The sequence below is a fragment of the Dermacentor variabilis genome, chromosome 8 (assembly GCF_050947875.1).
Source record: "Dermacentor variabilis isolate Ectoservices chromosome 8, ASM5094787v1, whole genome shotgun sequence".
Classification (NCBI taxonomy): domain Eukaryota; kingdom Metazoa; phylum Arthropoda; class Arachnida; order Ixodida; family Ixodidae; genus Dermacentor; species Dermacentor variabilis.
This window is the reverse complement of record NC_134575.1, coordinates 20,309,478-20,330,499: the sequence shown is the minus strand read 5'-3', so window position 1 is coordinate 20,330,499 and position 21,022 is coordinate 20,309,478. Positions and strand designations below refer to the sequence as shown.

The window sequence follows — 21,022 nt, the reverse complement described above, 5'->3', positions numbered from 1 at the left end:
CGCCAGTGGACCTCTCCGTTCCCTAGCCAAATTCCCACATATTCCAGTCCCTTCCGTACCGAATCCTCTGCACTCATTGTCCCTAAGGAAGGTAACGGCTACGCCCGGTCGCCTACGCCGTGTCGCCATCCATCTCGTTCGCCGACTCGAAGCCACATTCCTTTAGCCGTCGTTGTTCGCTGGAAAACTAGACTGAGAAAGTTCTAGACGTGAAGATGCGCTGTCAACCTTGACACAAAACCATCTGTTCCCCTCACGTGCCCACCGGAACACTCTTCACGTCCACGTCGAAGGCATCACAGTCTGAGTTTCGTTGATACTAGGACGCATGTCTCTCCCATGAGGGCCAGTTTTTCGTCGTATGAACAAAATCCTTACAGCTCCTACGACTCAAGTTCGACGTTTCCCTGACTGTGCGATGGTCATCCTTGTTGGGGTGTTCATAGCTCTAGTGACCGTTGCTAGTCACCAGGTGGTTTTTCTTTTTACTGTCTTTTCGCATTCACCTCAGGACTGCATACTCGAACTTGATTTTTTTCCCACTGATTCCGCTCTGATACTTTGCCCGAGCAGTGTCTTCAGCCCTAAACTTTCTCGACTCTGCGAATCCAGTGAGCAACCTGCTTCGTCTCAGTTACATTGCCGCGAATTTTTTGTCCTAACATCGAAAACCGTGATATACGTCTAATTGTCATGTTCGCCACCTGTTCCAGATCGCGAATTTTACGTGACGCCTCTTACTCACGTCCTGATCACCCCCAGTGTCGCTGCCCACTACACTGTTCGGATCGTTATGGCTAGCGAACCCACATTCAACTTATGAATTTCTTGCTTGATCATGAACTCTTGCGCAGGGGCTTTCCGTAGCCCACCTTTGCCTACTCTAATGTTTTCTGCTAGAAGCTTTTGTACTGCATGCTACATGTCCTTAAGAGGGCACTCCGATGCCGACAGCTTGTGGCAGATGATAAGTTGCACCATGATCGCCAATGACAGACCTTACGTCTGAGAACCATGATGCGCTTAGTCACATTCTCGAGTCGTGTTGAGAGACTTTCGGCTGTTGTCGTCCATCGCATACCCAGAGGCGATGTTAGCCCTGCGCACTGACGCCCCTGTCGCATGTCTTCGGCTTAGCGAAGCGTCATTCACAATGAGGTCAAGAAGATGCTTGCGAAAGACATTATCGAGCCATCCTCCAGTCTCTTTGCTTTTTCTGCTGCTATAGTTACCGAGAAGCATGGATCGCGGAGCTTTCGTGTGGACTGTTGCCACATGGAAAAAAATGTCAAAGAAGGACACTTAGCCATTTCCGCGAATTGATGATGCCCTTGAATGTTTGTATAGGGCGGCTCACTTCTCTAGGCTATCAACCTTTGATCTGCATATTCTCAGATTGCCGTGAACCCCATAGACAGAGAGAAAATGGCTTTTCTAGATGCTGACGGGCTTTAACTGTTTAAGGTAATGCCTTTCGGTCTGTGTAATGTCCCTGCCACTCTCGAGTGATTGATGGACTTTCTGCTTCAGAAGGTCAAGTGTGTTGACGGGCTTCTGTAAATTAGACAACGTAACAGGGCTCTCCTGCGTTTTATTTGCAATTACAAGGAACTTCAGCATTTTTTGACGTATTTTGCAGCACCGGACTTCAGCTGAATTCATCGAAGTGCCATTTTGGCCATTGCAGCATTACTATCCTTGGACATATGTTAACGCTGCCGACCTAAAAACCTGACCGTGAGAAAAATGCAACCATGAAAGAGTTCCGAAGAACTTCACTTTGGTCTAGTTGGTATTTATAGCATATTATATTGACCGCAAAAAAGACGGGGACAGTGGGAGAGAACACATAAACAGCACGAGCGATAACTTTCAACTGTTTTATTCACGGCAGCCCGTGGGCATATATAGGCAAAAAGAACATGCGCAGATCGCAGCAAACAAGAATACACGTCAGCATTGGGGGTGCGTTTTTAAACATTTTAAAAGTATTTAGTAATATGGATGACTTTGTAATTGTTTTTAACGGGCAAGGAAGTTTAAGTTCTTGTGACAGCATTTTAGCCGTTTTTAAACAACTTGGGACTTAGATTGGGACTTAGGTGTACTTAGATTTAGGTGCACGTTAAAGAACCCCAGGTGGTCGAAATTTCCGGAGTCCTCCACTACGGCGTGCCTCATAATCAGAAAGTGGTTTTGGCATGTAAAACCCCATAATTGAATTTTTTTTTCATACTCCAACGCTATGGTCAGGACAGTCTCCAGGATTGCAGGCGTGAGCGTGTCTAGTATTGCATGGTCCCACAGCGTGAGCTCCGCGTGCTTCAGTAAAGTTGTCTTGAGGTGCTGGTGCAGCGCTTGTGTCGATGTTGCCTCGTCTAATTGCAGGGCATGAATCGTAGAGATAGCCCAGGTGATGGCCCTTCGGTCGCAACCCCACTTGGGGTGGCGGAACTCCATTGAATGAAGTCGGTGGTGAGACTGCAGGATTTGTTTCGGCAGAGCTTGAAATCTAGCTAAGCAACGGTGGTAGTTAGACTCTGTGGAGAGCGTCTGAATCGTTGACCATGTGGCAATAACTGAGGCCCTCTTCCCTTGTGACCACTGTTGGGCTGGGAGAAATTTGTTTTTGTTTTTAATTTTGAGCACTGTAGGTGTCCTTTATAGTGGTGCCTCGACACGATCTCTGGAGCGCTAGCTTGAAATACGTCCGCGACTCGCTATGTATACAATGTCGGTGCTAAACTGGCCAAAAAGCGACACCGCAGTCTGCTGGGCTAGTCGAAGATTATATCGGCGGTGACAGAAGATACATGTCGTGGCCGTTATTGATCATGCAGGCTTCTTTGCGATGTTACGAAAGTGCCGACTGCTCATGTACATGGCAAGATGCGCATTGCGGTTCGCCTTCGCCGGAATTCTTTCTGTGTCGGTGAAACTGCTAGTGCAAGAGGTTGTCTTGTTGGCGGCCAGTTTCTTGGAGAAGAGCGTCAATTGGATATAGTTTTTTTCCACGTGTTTCATTATATTTGCATCGACAGAGGCGCTGGCGCCATTCGTGTAGTGTCCTCAAGAAGCATCTTCTAGTGGATACTAGTGGGGACTTGTGGTCACCGAAGCGTTGTGTAAAAGCTAATGTCCTGATGAAGAACTCCTTACCTCGTATACCAGAAAACACGTCATAGAGCGTCTGTTTTCTAAAATTGCCTGATGGGTGGCACTATTAGGGAAGACATGCTTGTAGGAATTGAGAGAGAATGAACATCATAAAGGAAAAATAGCGTCAAGGAGGATGGTGGATTGGTCCTTGGGACCTTAGTTCACATTGCCATGCGCCAGGACTGGTCGAGAAGAGAGACTAAGTCTGATTGGTCAATTTGGTCTCCAGTTTAATCCGAGAGAGGATGACTACCCAAGGCTCCATAAAAGAATTTCGTTCTTTGGAGTGAATTTCAATTTTGGCGCCGTGATTGGCGTACCCATTTCACATATGGCAAGCATGGTCTCCCCCCACATCAAGGAGATTGATAGGCGTATCTGGTTGGCCAGATGGCATGCCCCTACCCTAGATGTGGATATGTGTTTGGATCTTTCTTTACAGCTGAGCCTCCCCCACTGTTGATTGCGGGTTTGGCACGTTGAGTTTTTGGCGCGAAGGACGTTGATGTTTTAAAACATTGCGCTCTAGCTAGCTTGTTGCTTTCGTTCGGGGTGTCTTTCCTTCCTCGCATTGCAGCCTAACGAGCAAGATCATCCACCCTTGTGCGGCCAGTGACACCACAATCCTATGGACACCATGCAGACACCTTTTTGAGTTTTTCTCGCATCTCTCATGGCATGTCTCCTACAACGCTGCTGCAGTATTGTGGATTGATCGGGTATCGTAGCTGTTCGAAGCCCTAATGCCCACCTATGATATACTCCGCCGTTCTCATTTTGGGACCAATATCGCAGCTTTGTGCTCTTCAAAGTTGTACACCCGGAGAGCCTCTAGTCTCTCCATGAATGTCCCCACCGGAAAACTCATGGCAGCGTTATGAGTTTATGAGTTTATGAGCCACACATTCTAACACGCTGTGCGTGTTAAAATGTGTGGCGGCTCTGCCTCTTCACAATTAAGCTCTTGATACGGGAGGCTGTAGGTAATTCTAGTTCCCGTAAAAGATTGAACTAGTCTTATTTTGCCTTATTCGCTTAGCCATCTCCCATTCCGCGTAATTCTTCCTATCATTCAGGTGACTTGTTTTACCACAGTCTTTAGAGTTTGTAGGATGTGGCCTGCTTGAAGTGTTAAATCTCCAAGCTTCAGTTCAGCGTTTTGATATTTATAGCTATATCTTCCTTTTACCGTAATCCAATTATAACTTTTCAGGTGCACATTTCATTCCATTCTCAGGATCGAAAATGTGCGCTGTGTTTATGGCTTCTAGAAGAATTTGTTCTTTTCTCCTGAATGAGCATTTTCTTGCCCAAAGAGTAATGTTATCGGTATAAAATTTAAAATGCGGATTTCGAAATTTTTCCAGTCTATGGGCTAAGTTATTTATCCCCAAGTATAACAATAGGGCTTACAGGTTGGCACCTCGTGGTGTGCCCGCTTTTGTTTTATTGAAGGAGTCCGATCAGGTTTTAAAGTAATGTGTGATGGTGCGTGAGGAGAGGAGTGACATTTACATGGCACGCAGCATCATTATAGCTGTTGTGATTATCGAGGGCTCTGATGGGCGGATGCTTGGAAGGTATGTTTCTGCGCCACGAAGCGATGACGCAGCAGATGCTTGGGCAGGTTGCGCATACAGTTCTGGTGATAGCGTGTCGCCAGACTACATGATGCACTGCTGTCATGTGCAGTTTGCCTGCATCCTGGGTCATACTGAATGCAGGACGAATTGATCGTTTCCCAAAAATTCGCAGGGCGTGGCAAATGTAGAATGCTTACAAGCTTTATATCTGAGAGTTGTTCACGAGCTTTCCAGTGGATTCTTGAATGCGCCTTCATCTTGTTATTTCGTTATGTATACTCTGCATCATACCTGTTCTTTCCATACCAATGAAATAAGATTAATTTCATATGCAAGTTTGGGATGTTTGCACTCCACTAACGCTTATGCGCAATTCTTTCACCTACGCTGATGTACACGAAGAAGGAATCGATCAAATTGCATTATGTTTCGTGTAGAAGCCACACTGATCTGTTAAAGCTACAAGGTGCTTCCTCGTCATTTTCAACAGTGCCTGAACATGGCAGCGGCATCATTCTGGGGTGCGTCTGACACAAAAAGTTGGGCCGAGTTTATATTTAGTTGTCCTAGAAGAAAGTTTGTGGCAGACACGCAAGAACAGTATATCATGTGTTGGTGCATTATGAACTCCACAGTTAATTACCAATTTCGCTACTACTGAAAATAGTTATAAAAGCACTACATAGGTATGTATTGAAGTGTTTTGGGAAATTAAAGTACCACACCACGTTTGGGAGGTAGTGCAGAACATGATATATTGCCCTTTGGAGGCAAAGCTGAAGCTAGTGCCATATTAGCTAGTGGTAATGAAGCTAGTGCCATTACTGCCATATATTACAATTCTTCCAAAGAAACGCTGTCTCAGGAAATTTGACAGTGAGTTCACCGATAGTAGAAGTCTGTTATGAATATTCTCAGGAGTAGGTACTGTTGTTTGGCTTTCAAGGTCATCGATGGGCCCCTGATACACAAATAGTCCTTCGAGTGTGTCGTAGCTGACTTCAGCAATGATAAACTTTTCTGCGAGAGACATCACAATAGCTCAACTTACAACAGAACGGAGCGCAAAGGACACCTTTAGCGGAAAGCTGAATGTTTTTTTACCACAACAAACGATGACTCAAGGGTTCAAAATAGAATGCGATCGTTATACATCATATCTGTTTTTTTTTCCCACACCCATGGAATAAAAGTAATTTATAATGCCAAATTTGGCATTTTTGCGCTCAAGCAACAGTTATGCGCACAACTTCTTTTCACCTACGCTAAAGTGCACGAAGAAGGAATCGATCGACTTGCACTGTCTTTCGAAGCAGTGCAGAAACCACGCTGATCTTCTGGTAAAGCTACAAGGCGCATCTTCGTCTTTTTCAACAGTGCCTGAATATGGCAGCGGCATTCAGTGTGTAGATATTTGGTTTTAAAGAACATATTAAAAATTTAATTTCCGATTTTACGATTTTTCTGCAACCGAAAGCATTAAAGTGGATAACTGTAAAGGTTCCTTAGTCAAGCAGATTGTTATAACATCCACCACGTATTTCTTATAATAGCTTAGCAGCAAAACGTTTTTGTTTTGTACCGTCTGTTCTTGCGGAAATAGCGCATTAGCGAAGTTGAACCGCGAACGAATGCGAGCCTAAACATACACTATACGAACACGCTCAAAATATTTTCAATGCTGTTGTAAATCGTTGATGATGCGAAGTCACAATTTTGGTAAGTTAGGTCTTCGTATACTAAAGTTTAACTTTCGTTCGCCCTGAGAAATAAATAGGAAGAATTCCATGTCATCAACAAATTTATGGCAATTCTACAAACAGAGAACTCTGAGGGCGTCTTAACTCCCTTGTCTTTTTTACCGTGTTCCTCCACTCGAGGTCGTGTCATGTCTGTCATGGCAACACGCCTAATGATGCCAACCGACAGCGCTTATATCCTCTTCAGTCTCTCGCTCTTTGTACAGCCAGACGCCACTGACCAGGACTGCGGGTAACGTCGTTATACCAATCTGTTATAACTACTCTGGTGAGAATGACAAGGCCGCCTTTGACTATGGTTCTCCAATCAAAACATTGTCCAGCCTTATTGAAGCACCTTATACCTGTTTAAAAACGTTTGACCTGTACGTTAAAAATAAAAAGTACAATTGCGGTTCCTCTTCTTGTTGTAGTCCATCTGGAATACGCGCTATTCCTGACTTTTCTTTAGCGTATTCCCTATTTAGGGTATATATTTAGTAACTGTGTCAATGTAGTGCTTGTTATCGCTGAAGTGCCTCAAATGCAGACGATTTATGCAAAAGGAAGCGTTCGTGGAGCAAGTCCTTTCGACATGCATAGATTTTGCACGACTCATTATTGATGAGCACTACAACCGAGCAGAAATGAAAATTAATATCTGTGGTAAAATGCTCTGCAACAGTCGTGTAGTCATAGTTATGGCTGCAGGCGGGATGGCTGCACGTGCACATAAAAACGAATGAATAAAACAAGCTGCTAAACATTGCTTTGCTTATGTTGGCGTTGCCTGCAGCATCGCTTTCCCCTAGAGAAATGTTGATCAAACCACGATGCGCAAATAGTGCCGCTGGTGCCAAGAAAAGCACTAAAAGAATGGGAAACCGTGAAATGGGCGGTAACTGATGCTTGAGGGAAGTGCCGCCATCAGTGTGCCTCAATTTGCAAATATAACACAAATAATTCTTGATCGAGCGCTGTTATCTCGTAAGCTGAGTGGCATCCATGCACGCGTTCTTTGGCCTGTTGGCGTAGCGTACATAAATTCGCCTTTCTCTATTCACTCCAAATTGGTAAGTTGGACTTGAAGCGGTTGAGGACATCAGGAGTGAACAGCTCGGAGAAACTTTTCTTTAAATTTGACAGTATCCCATTAGTCAAGCAAATTTACGAAGTGGTTATACGGAATAACTCTATAATATAGGGAATAACACAGTCTCCTACTCTCCAAATTAAAAGCTTTTTATTTGGAGATGGTAAATAATAGAGTCGATTGCCGAATATTTGTCATTGTGGAAACAGACTCTTGTTCCTAACGGTATATCTCCACAACATGCATTAGTTACGTTGGGTGTTCCCGAACACTGAGTGCGGGGGCCTCTATTGTTTTTGTTGTATATTATTGATATTTCAGTTGGTATACAGTCTTCACCCAGAACGTTTGCCGGCGATTGTGTTGTTTATAGAGTGGTAGATGCCACTTATGATACGCATATCCGGCAAGCTGATTTGTATAGCATAGCAGACGGTTGTGTGAATTGGTTCATATCATTAAATATAGAAAAAACTGTTCACGTTGCCTTCACGACAAAACGTGCAAATCATCGATATATTTATACGATTATTAGTTGAGGTGCAAATATAAGCAATAAATGTATATATCTAGGCCTTTTGTTTTACTTTCAACTTACGATAGAACAAGCGTGTTAACTTTATTGTAAATAAAGCAAAATCAGTTTTTTCTTGCGGCGAAATTTTTGCTACAGAGTCATTCCAAATACCCTGCTCTACTTCAGTCATGTATGGCCAATGCCACGACATACATCGACATACTACGGCATACATCTGAGCTTCTAATTAAACTTGAAAAGTCGAGAATAGGGCACTTATATATGTTTTTAGTAGCTATAGGCAGCAGCTTGGCATGATAAAATGCAAAGAAAAACATAGATGGCAAGAGCTCAAGGACAGCATAACGCATGTTAACACAAGGCAGCAAAGTAATTCTGGGGCTCGATTTACAAAGTGCGTTCGACAAAGTCAAACACTCAGCCATATTAGCACAAGTATCAAGACTCAACATCGGGGTAACGAGCTGATATTACATTCAAGACTTCTTGACCAACCGCACGGTGGAACTGCACGCGGGAGACCTCAAGCTCCCCGAACACAAGCTCGGCAGTAGGGGTACTCCCCAGGGTTCGGTTCGGACAGTTTAAAATTATTCTAATCTGTGTTTATTGCGATCTACTTACATCAAATTTACATTGTCACCGACGCAGACATCGGGCGGTTACCGACAGCGTTGTTTCAACAACAAAATCAAATGTTTTTCCCGCTTAAGGGAGCTTACATTTGTTTACTTTAAAAGCGAATAGCGTTACCGGCTTTTACAGATACTTCCAATCAAATTGGCTGCAAAGAGACGACAAGCACGCTGAAGGGAAGAGGGTTTTGCTGGGGCCGAGCTAGTGCAGTGAAAGTAAATAAGGCGGCGACGTGGGTGGTAACGGCGTCTGCGACTGAATCGCTTCACTTTGCTTATCTTGCGTAGACTAGTCGAAAAACGTGGCGGATGGCAACAGAGAAGTTAAAATGCCGCCCAAGTGAAGAAGAGTTGGCAGAGCGGCGTCGTGCACGTGTCGGCGGGGAGTGTGAACGTTACACTGCCACACACAGGTATTTCTCATACTCTAGTAAATCTATTCTCTATGAGAGTTCTGAGAGAGAGAGAGAGAGAGAGAGAGAGATGTTTTTATAGCAGAGGCTAGTTTCTTTATGGTGTGTGGAGCCCATCTTCCAGGACCCCACTGTTTGCAGTGGGTCGCCGGGCCTGGTCTAGGGTCGCCCGCTGGCTTCCCAATTACACTTTCGCGAGTCGCACCTCCCACGACCAATTATGGTGAGTCTTGTCTAGCAGCGGCGAGATGGCAGCCGCCAGGCGTAACGTGCACTGGAATGCTACGTGTTGCAATGCCAGTGACCGTGCTCACCACAGGCATTTGTTGATGTATTGGCCTCGGTACATTTTGTGTAGCCTCTGTAAATGTGGGAAGGTGTTTGTTTGGAGGCGGCGCCAGCCCCGTGCTGGCCTCCTGTTTGGGTGTGGTTGAGGAGGGGCATTGGTTCGCCTACTTACTCGTGGGAAATCTAGGATTTCTCAGTGATCTTGTATTCCTTTCGGAAGTGCACGTTTTTACTTCATTCACCCTAATGACCCCTGGGGCGTATTACATAAAGAGTGGGTCAATATATTTTACAAACAAATACAATTCACTGCTTCATAGTATAAGCAGTTATACTATGTTTATGTTATACTATGTTACATCATTTTTTTATGACAATAGAATGCGGCGAAAAAGGGAAACCGATAAAGTCGTAGTTCGAGAAAGGAAACAGGCAATCGTAGGGGCATCAATTCGATCAACGAAATAATATTTTCTCACACCTACGGCCGCACTTGTCGTCTACCTACCGCTTCCAGGGAACGACTTCATCCTTACTGCAGATGGAAAAATTCTGATGAAAAAATTTTCACCCCGCTTTCGGAGTTACTACTTCATGATTAGACGTTCTGGCCGGTAAGCTTTCCATTTCGCGAAAAAGGTGGGTACCATGAAAATAGGTTGTTTGTCATTTTACAATCTTCTCCACCGAGTCTGAAGTCTCAGTAGACACTGGTTCCGTCGATCTCGATGACAACGCTGGCAAGGATGTATCACAGAGACAGAAGGCACGCCCCTCTTCGAACGCACGGTATCTGTGCCATTCCTTGAACGCGTGGCTGCATCCTTAGTTGACGCATTTGAAACTGGTAGACGAGAAGTGCGATTACCCGTTTTCTTCTCTCCTGCTGCCTTCTTTCTGCCTTTATCTTGCCGCTACGACTGCAACCTTTAACGACGAAGTCCTTGTCGCCAAATGTTCACCGTTACGGTTAGGGCACCGAGTCTTCTGATTTTCACAGGAATGCACAGTGTGATTCCTGCCAGATTTGAGACACACCACAACGCATGTGCAGGAACCTTGTGCATGATAAACTTTTATGTATTCATGGTATTGTAGTCGCCTTGGTACAAAAGGTCGAAAGGTTTTCGCACTAGTTAGGTTTTTAATGACAGGCCAGCTTCTGAGACGTAATTGTTATCTTCGCACAATTTAACTAGCTCAGCCTACCAATGCTTATAATTTTCATGGAGGTGTGCAAATGATCATGCTTTTCAGCAAGTCATCTTTGAGTCTGATGTCGACGCCACATATGACAGTTGTTACGATGCATACAAGCGTCTAGACAGCACAAACTTTAGATCAACGAAGCAGAGTTTTGTTAGCGATGATTGGCACCTGTTGTATTAACAGCAGTCAGATTTACTCTTTGATTGAGGCGAAAGTCTTGAATCCACGTGAACCTCAGGGACCATTATTAAGTTAGTGTTTGGACATGTGATTCATGCCTACCATCGTTTCGACGGGCACGGAGGCTACTGTGATAGTCAACGATGTCACTGTAGATGGTTTCCCTTCATTTGAGGACGATGTAGGAGATTCCATCCCGAAGGGCGCTGCTTGTCAGGTATGAAGCTATCCGAATCCTCTGACCGGATATCAGGAAGCTCGGAACCGGCATTGTAGCAAGGTAGTGAACAATTGAGACGCTTTAGAGGAGCGGGCGGTGCGTCCCTGCCACGGGATGGGTTCACCACCCTCTCTTCCATAACAACCTTTGCAGGGAGGGTCTGCCTACAAAGCAGAAGTCTTCAGGGACCAGTAAAGCCAGCGCTGAATGGTAAATGCTGAGTGTTGAGTGTTGCGTTGCGTTGTTGTTGTTGTGTTGTGCTTTGTGTTGAGTGAACGCTGAGTGTTGAATGGGCGATTAAGCACAAAAACAAAAAAAAAACAGCACCAAACGAAAGCACAACGAAAAGCACAAAACTTCATCGTTGCCTCAGACTTAACTATTCAGGTGACGTACGAGAATAAATAGTGTTGAGTGGTTCAAAAGTCTAATACGCGCAAGCTGAGCTTCAGCTTGAACATAGTGATCTGAGCTCGATAATTTAAGCTGTTGGGCCATACGTAAAGCCTATCTAATTAAGAGTAATCGTACTGTAGCTTGTCGAAGTGATGTAACAGCACCAACAATTTTCGTTTATTTTCGTTGTCGTTATTTTCGTTTTATTATTCTGAAGCTCGAATGGTGTGAGTGACTTTTTTGCATATATCTGGTGGCTTTATACTGAAGTGAAGCTAGCAATATTTAGGTATAGTTGATGCAGGTTCCAAATGAATAAGGCGCATTCTATTTTGGGGGGAACTAGAAACGTGTTTGCCGAATTTTAGTCTGCCGGTGAGTTGCATAGTACGCCTCTAGTGAATCCGAGTGCTTTGGATGCTTTAGAAATTATGTCGTCAATAGGAGTGTTCCATGGCAGGTCTGCAGGAACGTTCATAAATAAGTATTTTATTGATGAATAGCAGGTAATCAGCATCGTAATAATCACAAATATATTGCGAATCGGTAACAACGTAAAATTTTTGTTTTAGGATCGTTTCCTTCCATTTTCTATTAATTCATACCGTGTGGCAATGCTCTGAATGTCTCTTTGCATGCACTGCTGCCAGTACATTATCCTGTCCAGTGGGCATCATATGGTCAAATTCTGCGCGCGCGAAACGACTATGCATGAGTTCAGCTTTTATAGTAAATATGTCGCCCCAACCTACGACGTGAAAAGCTCTTTCCTCGTTCACACCCTAAGGTTAACATAACAATTATAAACTCGAAGCAAAGGCAACATTCTTAAAAACACACTCTGTTCCCTTCACGAAAATAGAGCATAGAGTCATTTTTCAGCGAGACTTATTCGAAGTGCAATACAATCCCTAGCTTTCTTTCTAGTTTGTCTTCACTTCAGTTTTCGTACAATCAATGACTTTCATGTTCGCCTTCGAATATGCGACCAGGACATAAAGCAAATGCTTCATTTTTTTTTATACGATCCTCATGTCTAGGATTTAGTTCCTGACATCTCTGCTTCCCGCTCTAGGGATGGTTCATAAGTCTAACCTATTTCTGCGCTTAAATTTTTATCTCTGTCTCACTGCATTTTTTAATTTACTGATGGTTGCTTCATGTTTCTTAACATTGCGCTTCTTTTAACATTAAAATATTTATTTCACCTTTCTACATCAACTGGTGTTGATCAAACCTGGCGTTTTAATTCTCGTTATTGTTTTGGAAAATTTCGTCTTATTCTTGGCTAACCTCCTACAGTGGCAATGAGCCACATGTGTACACGATATAAATAATGATAACTTGTAGGGAAAATGGAAGCGAATTCACTACATCAGTGCCTGTGAACTATATTCCTCTTCAAAACTTGTCGCGCTTGCTTATGCTCTAGCACGTTACTTGAAACACAGACGCTTTTAACGCTTTCTTTGGTTATTGTAGCTTTCGCTCGCCTGCTTCACGCTATATGTTCCTTGTATGGCAGTATATATTGCTATGTCTCACCTTTGGTGTATCCATTGTCTCTTATATTTTGAACCACAGTGCTTGCTACCTTTATTTCGTTGGTCGAATTTTTTTTCTCTTCGTGCTGCCAATAGTAATTATTTTCCGCAATTTATCATTCATTCTTTATATTACCGTTTGTCAGGTATGTGAGGTCCAACTAAGATTTTGGGATAAGAGAATAAAAAAATTAGATGGGGGAATAAAGCGTTTTCGAATACGAATCAAATACGAATTCTTAGTATTGGACATTGAATGGAATTCTTAGTAGTCAATGAAGGACGCATAAACTTAAGCATAAAAACTTGATTAGGAATAATTAGGTTGCACGTCGGGAATGAGTGGGGTGAAAAATTGGGTAAAACTTAGGAACAAAGGGACAATTGTAAAGACCAATTAAGTGGTTGGGAATAAATCGACTACATCAACAGTCACGCGAGTTCAGAGCCTGATTGCAAACAAAATTTTGAAGAAATAATAGCTGCTGTACTAATTGCTCTAGGAATATCTCTCTAGACACGATAACTAAAGGTTTACAAAGTAAGATCACATGTTGTGGAAGAAAAAGAAAATTGCTGAAGGTCTGTTCTGGGGGAGGTGCATGTCAAATCGCCCGTTGCCAGGAATGCACCACAGCTTGTGGCGTTAAGGATAAAACTGACACTCAAATATACTGCCAAAAACACAAAATCGCCTACTAGCAAAAAATACAGGTAGATATGCAGGCCTCCGCCGCTAAACGGTGAAAAAATCTTATACTGCCCAGTTTCTTTTCCCATAGCTTCCATACCTGGCGCCGTGTCGCTTCTCATCATTGGCGACACATTGCTGAGCAGCCGCAGATCGGTAGGAAGAACATGCCTTAGTTTGCTCTAACATGTTTGGTTAGTTTTATGTATTCGACAAGAACGAATAGTTCATTTCCGAATACCAATACGAATAGTTCATATATTGTATTCGCTTCATATTCTTAACTTCGGATATGCAACCACCTATAGTATCACTGTATTATTGAGATAGCAATTATATGAACACTTCAGGGGCATTTTTGTTTGTCGGCTTCGCCGTCATTTTCCGTACAAAGTCCATGGGTGATAAGACCGTCGACGCGCGCCGTATACTGTATGTGCGAGTGACTGCACTCGAGTGGGAGCCGATCGCGGCTCAACCTGGCGCGTGCGAGGGAGGTAAGCGAAGAGCAAACGTACCGTCTTCAGTCGCTCGAAAGGCCGTGGGAGCATGGGAGGGAGGGAGGGAGGGAGGGAGGGAGGGATGGAGGGAGGGGACGGTGTTCTGATTTGGAAACAACTGCGTATTTCCATATGGAGCACAAGGGCAACTGACGAACGCGTGTCAATCTCGCGCGCGAGAGGGAAGAAAGCCGCGAGGCTGCTTAGGAGAGGGCAGGGGCGGCTTCTGTTCTGCAGCGAATGGGTACTTTGCACGGCCGCACAAATGCGCGCCTCGTATTTTAAACGCCATGTGCAGGTGGCTCATACCTTCTTGCGTAAGTAATATGTTCTCGCTGCTCAATTTTCGTTGAAGCGATAGACAGCACGAAGGTAAGTTTGCTCGTTGCTGCAGCCACGCTTCTTCCCGCTAGTGTTGTGACAGCGTGTCGGCGATCATCAAGTGTTATTTGATCATGTTCGCCTATTCCAGCTGACGTCATGCTTGTTCATTAACTTAGCAAGCGAATGTTCCCAAGTTTATACGGCTGGTAAGACTCCCATCAATAGGTTGTATATATGTATACTAATTTGATATCGCACTCAATGCTTCGGCTTTCGGGCGAAACGGATACTTTCCTAAATATCAAAGAAGATACAGTTCACAATGACAATTCCAGAAAACTTTATTTTCACCAAAATTTATGTAGTCGGTGGTATCCAGTGGTATACATGGCGATATTCCCAAATATTGTCTTTGGTATTGTCGCTCTTGTCTTTGGTATTAAAGGCAGGTCAGCGGCCCCTACGTCCTGTAATAGAAACATAATCAGCTGGTTAGCCACTATTTCCTGACCGGTCGTCTCTTATAAACGCACTACAATTGCTAAAATTTGCGCCTTATACTTTGGCGTTAGAAAATAGAAAACTGTTCGACATAATATGCTGTGGGAAATCTAGCTTGGCCCTCGAGAATATCTCAGGTACGGTCATCTTTTCTATCATGTTAGCGAAGTGTGATCCCGCGCTGCAGTAGTTCATGCTTGCGCAAAAGAAAATTAAATATTTACGACTTTGTTATTGAAAACGTAGCCAATACATAGTCAAAACTACGCATGCAGAGACATCAACATTGCATGCGAAACGATTAGCGCCACGTTCATAATAACTTTTATTAGAAACGACTTTGTTTAACAAGGACACAAATTCGTTTAACTGCGGTGAATAAGCTGTCAGAAAATTTAAACCAACTTCCTTATGAAGTGGAAGTTCAAACCATTCGGGTATTTTATTATTATTAAATAATCATGTAAATGACTGATTGGCTTACTATCCAGAGTTTTCTTAGAAGTCGGCAAGCGTCGTTTACAGCCTTTTTCCCGGCGCGTCGTGAGGGACGTTCAATTTATGATCAAATTTACACCATTCACTAATATATTATTTTACTGCCTCCGTTACGGCGATTTCCACACGTGGTGCGAAATTTCCAACTTTATTAAAGTGTGTTTTGAAATTTTATGCAAAATATGCCTCGTTTCATTGCTTTTAGTTCAAAAGATGAAGCTAAAGCTCTTCAGATAAGCTAAGAAGGTAACGTAAAGTCTTGAGGTGTGTAGGCTGCACAGAGAAATGTTGCCTTCTCATTGTAGCGTCCTCATAAAGAGTAATGAGCCAAGTTAATAATATAATAATAATATTTGGGGTTTTACGTGCCAAAACCACTTTATGATTATGAGGTACGCCGTAGTGGAGGACTCCGGAAATTTTGACCACCTGGGGTTCTTTAACGTGCACCTAAATCTAAGCACACGGGTGTTTTCGCATTTCGCCCCCATCGAAATGCGGCCGCCGTGGCCGGGATTCGATCCCGCGACCTCGTGCTCAGCAGCCCAACACCATAGCCACTGAGCAACCACGGCGGGTGTAATGAGCCAAGTTAATTCGGTAATGTTTGTATACATCGCTTCTAAGTGTTGTCTACTTGATGAAAAAAACTTGGCTATACAAGATGACAGCCCCAAAGGGTGCTCTTCGCCTTCGTCACTTATAATTATTTCTTAGAAAAAAACGCTATATTAATCATTTTTCAGTTGGTTAACCTTATGATTTGATAATTGTTGTAGAAGTGGAAAGGACTGCTTATGTGACAATAATAAACTGCTGAAGCAGGTTGTAATCACTCAAAGAGGTGAAATGTGAACAGACCCGCTTACTTAGATTTAAGTGTATGTTAGAGAACCATAGATGGTCTCAATTTCTAGAGTTCCGCACTACGGCGTACCTACTAATCCGATCGTTGTTTTGGTACGTAAAGCTTCATAATTATCTATTTGCATTCAAAGGACAACTAACTACGTTAAGTGTCTGCGCATGCATGTTCTTCGTGCTATACAAAAGTGTGACATACTTTTGTTCCGTTCTCCATACGTTTGAGCCTATATACAGACGAGAATCGGCCTATACACTAAGGTTAACTGACTTATACATATCATGTTACATCTCGTTAACTGCAGTAGAAATACAATACGGAATTAATAAATAAAACGCCAATTCGGTATGTACCATTAGAAAAATATGTCTAATTTTCTGATGAAAAGGCTAATAAAAAAAGCTTTCACCTACCAGGTGGGATTTGTCGTAGGCTTGCTGGACCGCCGCCATTGTCGGATCCACTCCTTGCTCCTTTTGTTGGAGATAAATTAACAGTAACGTGGGGCTCATTCAAAGATGCTAAACATTCATTTTCTACCTGATTTCAGGCGATTCATCAAAGGCACAAAATTTCTGCACTGTAGTTGGATAAGGATATGGGGTACCTACTTCAATAATTCTAAAGGAGGAGGCGCGACGTTGGATATAGTGCTAGAGATTGCTATACTGATCTACACAGCTGTGCGGAAACGACACACTACCTGCGTCGGCAGTAGAGCCAACCATTCACAACACGCATTACCAAAACTTCTCCAAAAAAGACGCACGCTGCATTGTGCCGTTTATTAGGCGTTCCGAGCGCTGCTTCCTAATAGGCACTAATAGGCCCAAAGTCGAACCGTCGAGCTATTTTCTTTTAGGAAGCCGATCTAACGGCATGTCGGGTAGCAAGAAGCCACGCTCACCTGCCCATCTTAAACAAAACCGCGCCGCCGACGAAGGTTCAGCACCATACTTTTCAAAGATAGCTGTAGTCGTAAAAATGGTACCGATGGCTAGCGCTGCTCTTCAAGTTCCCCAACATGCAGCACAGGGCAACCTTGCCAGCTGTGTGCTTAATTATCCATTCGTAGAGAACAGCACTATGTGCACTCGGTCAGAAGTCATCGGTAAAGTACCATATATTAGAAACACGTTTCTGCAGCTGGCAACCTCAACAACTCATCAATGGTCGCGGCTATTGCACGTTATTTTATATTTTCCTAGCCATGTAACGTGGCGCACTCCCAAAAGTGACGACAAACAAACGCGGACATCACGCTTCACGAGCAATCAGCTCCCGAATCGCTTGCGCCTCTCTTACAGCAGGCCTACAGCCCCGACCATCGAATTTACTTAAGAAAATAAATCTTAAAATGGTGTCCTTAGGATGCCTTCTTTAGCGCAAGATCCTTCTGGAAAGAAATTTGTTCTTGAAAACTTTAGAAATGCTGACTTACCCCTTGCTGCAAGGGCCGATCCCGGCATCGTGGTCAAAAGTAAGGCAAATATGGTCAAAACCACGAAAATGCTGAAGCTCAAAACGCGCACCATGGTTACTCGCTTAGTAGTGTGAAAGTTCTTCAAGCAGCGAGTGCTTAAATACTATTTTGACGATTCTTTACATGACGTCACACTCTTCGTTTTTGTTGTTCGGTTACAACGTGCTTTGGGGAGGCTATGTTGTATTGCAGTATTTTTTATGGAGTATTTTTTTTGGCGAGTTCAACCTTTATTTCTTCGGCAGAGACTTGAGAAACAAGTGTCAATGCGGTCTCTGGGGCGATGGAAGAAACAAAGATCTCAGCCACAGATACTAGTATATATGTAGTTCTCGATTGTCTGCCGATGTGACACCGCTACCGCGCATATCTTTTCTCTGTTTGCAAATTGAGAAGACCCCTGCTTCGAAACTATTTTTTTCCAGATGCGGCACAGTCACACAGAGCTAAAAAAACACGCCAAAGAGCAAAGCGTTATATCTCTCTTTTATTCCTTATTTTGTGAAACCTGAGTCTGTACTACAGAAGCATCGCTAGTTAGGGAAAAGTAAGCGCAATGGAAAGGATCCACAGGATAACCGCATTCGACAAAACAATGTTCCGTTTACAATGCACTGTCTTGTAGCCGTTCAACTAATGTCGCAGTTGAGAATTCTGATTTGTACCCCAAGATATTTGACTGTGATCGGGATACACAAAATCACTGAAATGCATCATGAATATGTTGTGATTTCGTCCTAAGCTTTATTAAACATGTTCTACAGTTAATATATACAATATACGTGGGCTGGCAAAGCAAGCGAGGAAAAATTCATTTTTCAGTACTGTCCTTCAAGGACAGTACTGAAAGTGTATCTGTTTAATGAAACAGTACCTACTAGGTACTGTTACATTACTAGGCACTGAAACAGTACCTTTTACTGGACAGTACCTATTTCGATATTTAACCCTTATTATTCAGCAGCACTGCTAAAAAGCTGGAAGCGATGGAGCATGCGCATTAGCTTGCCCCATCGCTTCGCAGGATAACACGAGAGCAAGCTTCCGAGGAGCTGCCTGCCCCCCCGCCAGCATCTGCCGGACTCCGCGCCTTCGATCTACACTGAAGTCGCAGCAATACAACAATACTGGCTGACCACGGATCAGCGCCTCCTCTTCAGCACGTTGGTCTATGGGCAAGGGCCCAGCTGCCTTTTCTTGGGTACTCCACTACCATCTCTAAACCCTGGGTGCACTCCGTACAACACACCAATCTACTTTTAAAGCGAATCTTTCTTTGCCTACTTTCGCGAGTATGCCGTGTCCCCCTTGCTGTTGAGTTGGTCGTTATCTAAACTGGAATATAATTGTGTATATGTTCTAACATTACACAAAAGCACACGTGAAGTGGCTAACACAACTCTTGCAGGGGTACAAATTATGTCCACCATTGCTTTTCCTTACAAAAATATCTTCCTACTTAGGACATGAACGTATGCATATACTGTTGCCTCACCACCGCTCTAATAACCGATCAATTATTAGAGCGGTGATTCTTAGCTAACAAATTCCGTGATGTACTTTATTTTCGGTGAATTTGATCCACAGGGGATTTCCCTGCGTGTGTGCCAACTGATGGCCAATCCAAAGCAGTGGGCATGTCCCATTGGGGCACAAAGGACTGAGTTCTTACTTGTTCTTTGGTGCACGTCCCCGCAGGAACGTCTGCGAAAGCAGGCGTTTGTTGCGTTGCGACACCACGTACGCCAGCACATGAGGGTCGGACCCACCCACGTTTAACCGTCCGTGCCTTAGCCGTGTCTGAGGAAAAGGGAGTCCTCGGAATTGAGCCGAGGCTGAGTGTTAGGACCCTTAAGGCTCCTCGGCCTAGGCAATACAATCCTTTGGCCTCGGCTTCACGTAGACGGCACCCCTGGACTGACCCAGCCGGGGGGAAATTGGTAGTTGCCTTTTTCTGTCTCTCTCTCCGTACACCCTTCGCCTTTCTCTCACTTTCCATGTTTCCTGTCTTCTCCTGGCTTACTTTTACTTCCAATTTTTCCGGGCAGCAAGGGTTAACCTTGTGTGAATAGCCAACTTAGCTCATTTCATAACTGGTGATAGCGATAATGTACAGCTGGCGTTTGCAGGACCTGTTTTTACAGTCCTTGCAGCGTCCCCTTGTAGGGCTCCACGGTAGGTGGCTGGCGTTATTGCCGGAAGCGACACGTTCCTCTATGGCTAGTTCATTCCCCCCCCTTACATGATCGCCCTCACAAAAAAGGGTGCACCGATCAAGTATTCCAGTTTTTCGGTTAGCAAAAAGAATTTTCCCCCGTTTCCGTGTTATTCATTTTGAAAAGCCAGATAAACAAGTGCGAAAAATTGCACAATTCTCTGTTTCCAAGTCTCTTACCGAAGTTATCGGCACAGGTTATAAAGCCTCGGGGATGGCAAGCGGAGATCTTCTCTTAGAGCTCCGCGACCCGAAGCAATAGGAAAAACTGCCCAATCCAGTCTCATTTGGGGATGCCCAAGTAATAATAACTCCCCACCGTATTACGAATAGGGGCCGTGGCGTTGTCTCAGATGATGACCTGTTGGAGCTTCCTGAAGCTCTACTCCTGAAGAGCTTCAATGGGCAGGACGTCATCAGCGTTAATGTGTGTTTGGATCGTAGTAGTTGACGATGGATAGAGATTTAGATGTGGCCATGGCTTCGGCGTATGTGAGTGGACGCCGACGTGTGACCGCGGATCCCGCGTGGGTGAATAACACAGTCTTCGGTTTGGCAGTGGCAGCGGGTAGCACGTCGAAAGCTTGCTCTTGAACGGCGCGCTGTATTGAAGGAGACGATGTGGGTGGAGCAGCATCTAGCTACAAGGTACAAGGGAACCCTGGCGCTTAACCTCCCCGGGTAAAACTGCTTATTCTCATTAAAGCAAGTAAGAGTGGCACCCGGCAAAAGCAGCAGTTACGGCCAAAGTGGTTTCTTCCGGCTTACAGGCACGACGAGTGGAGGCACGTTGTTTCCGCAGCTGGTCAGTACTCTGACACAATTGAAGAATGTCGGCTACCGTTTGCGAGTTCTTTGCGACAAATATCTGAAATAAATCGTCATGACACCTTTAAATATGTGATTGACCATGTCGGCCTCTATAACAGATCGATTGAAACGCTTGCA

The 21,022-nt window shown here is 44.1% G+C and overlaps 1 long non-coding RNA gene across 2 annotated transcripts in view; it reads right to left on the bottom strand.

Annotated features, from left to right (window-relative positions):
- Positions 1-17,971, bottom strand: part of LOC142589788 (uncharacterized) — a 45,726-nt gene extending 27,755 nt beyond the window's left edge. Inside the window, exons 1-3 of one of the 2 annotated variants that reach the window (XR_012829936.1) lie at positions 17,818-17,971; positions 16,790-16,849; positions 14,836-14,979 (exon numbers count right to left, since the gene is read on the bottom strand). This is a non-coding gene — a long non-coding RNA (uncharacterized LOC142589788). Of the gene's footprint in view, positions 1-14,835; positions 14,980-16,789; positions 16,850-17,817 lie in introns of those variants that run through there. The other variant, XR_012829935.1, reaches the window with a different exon arrangement.
- Positions 17,972-21,022: the final 3,051 nt, after the last annotated feature.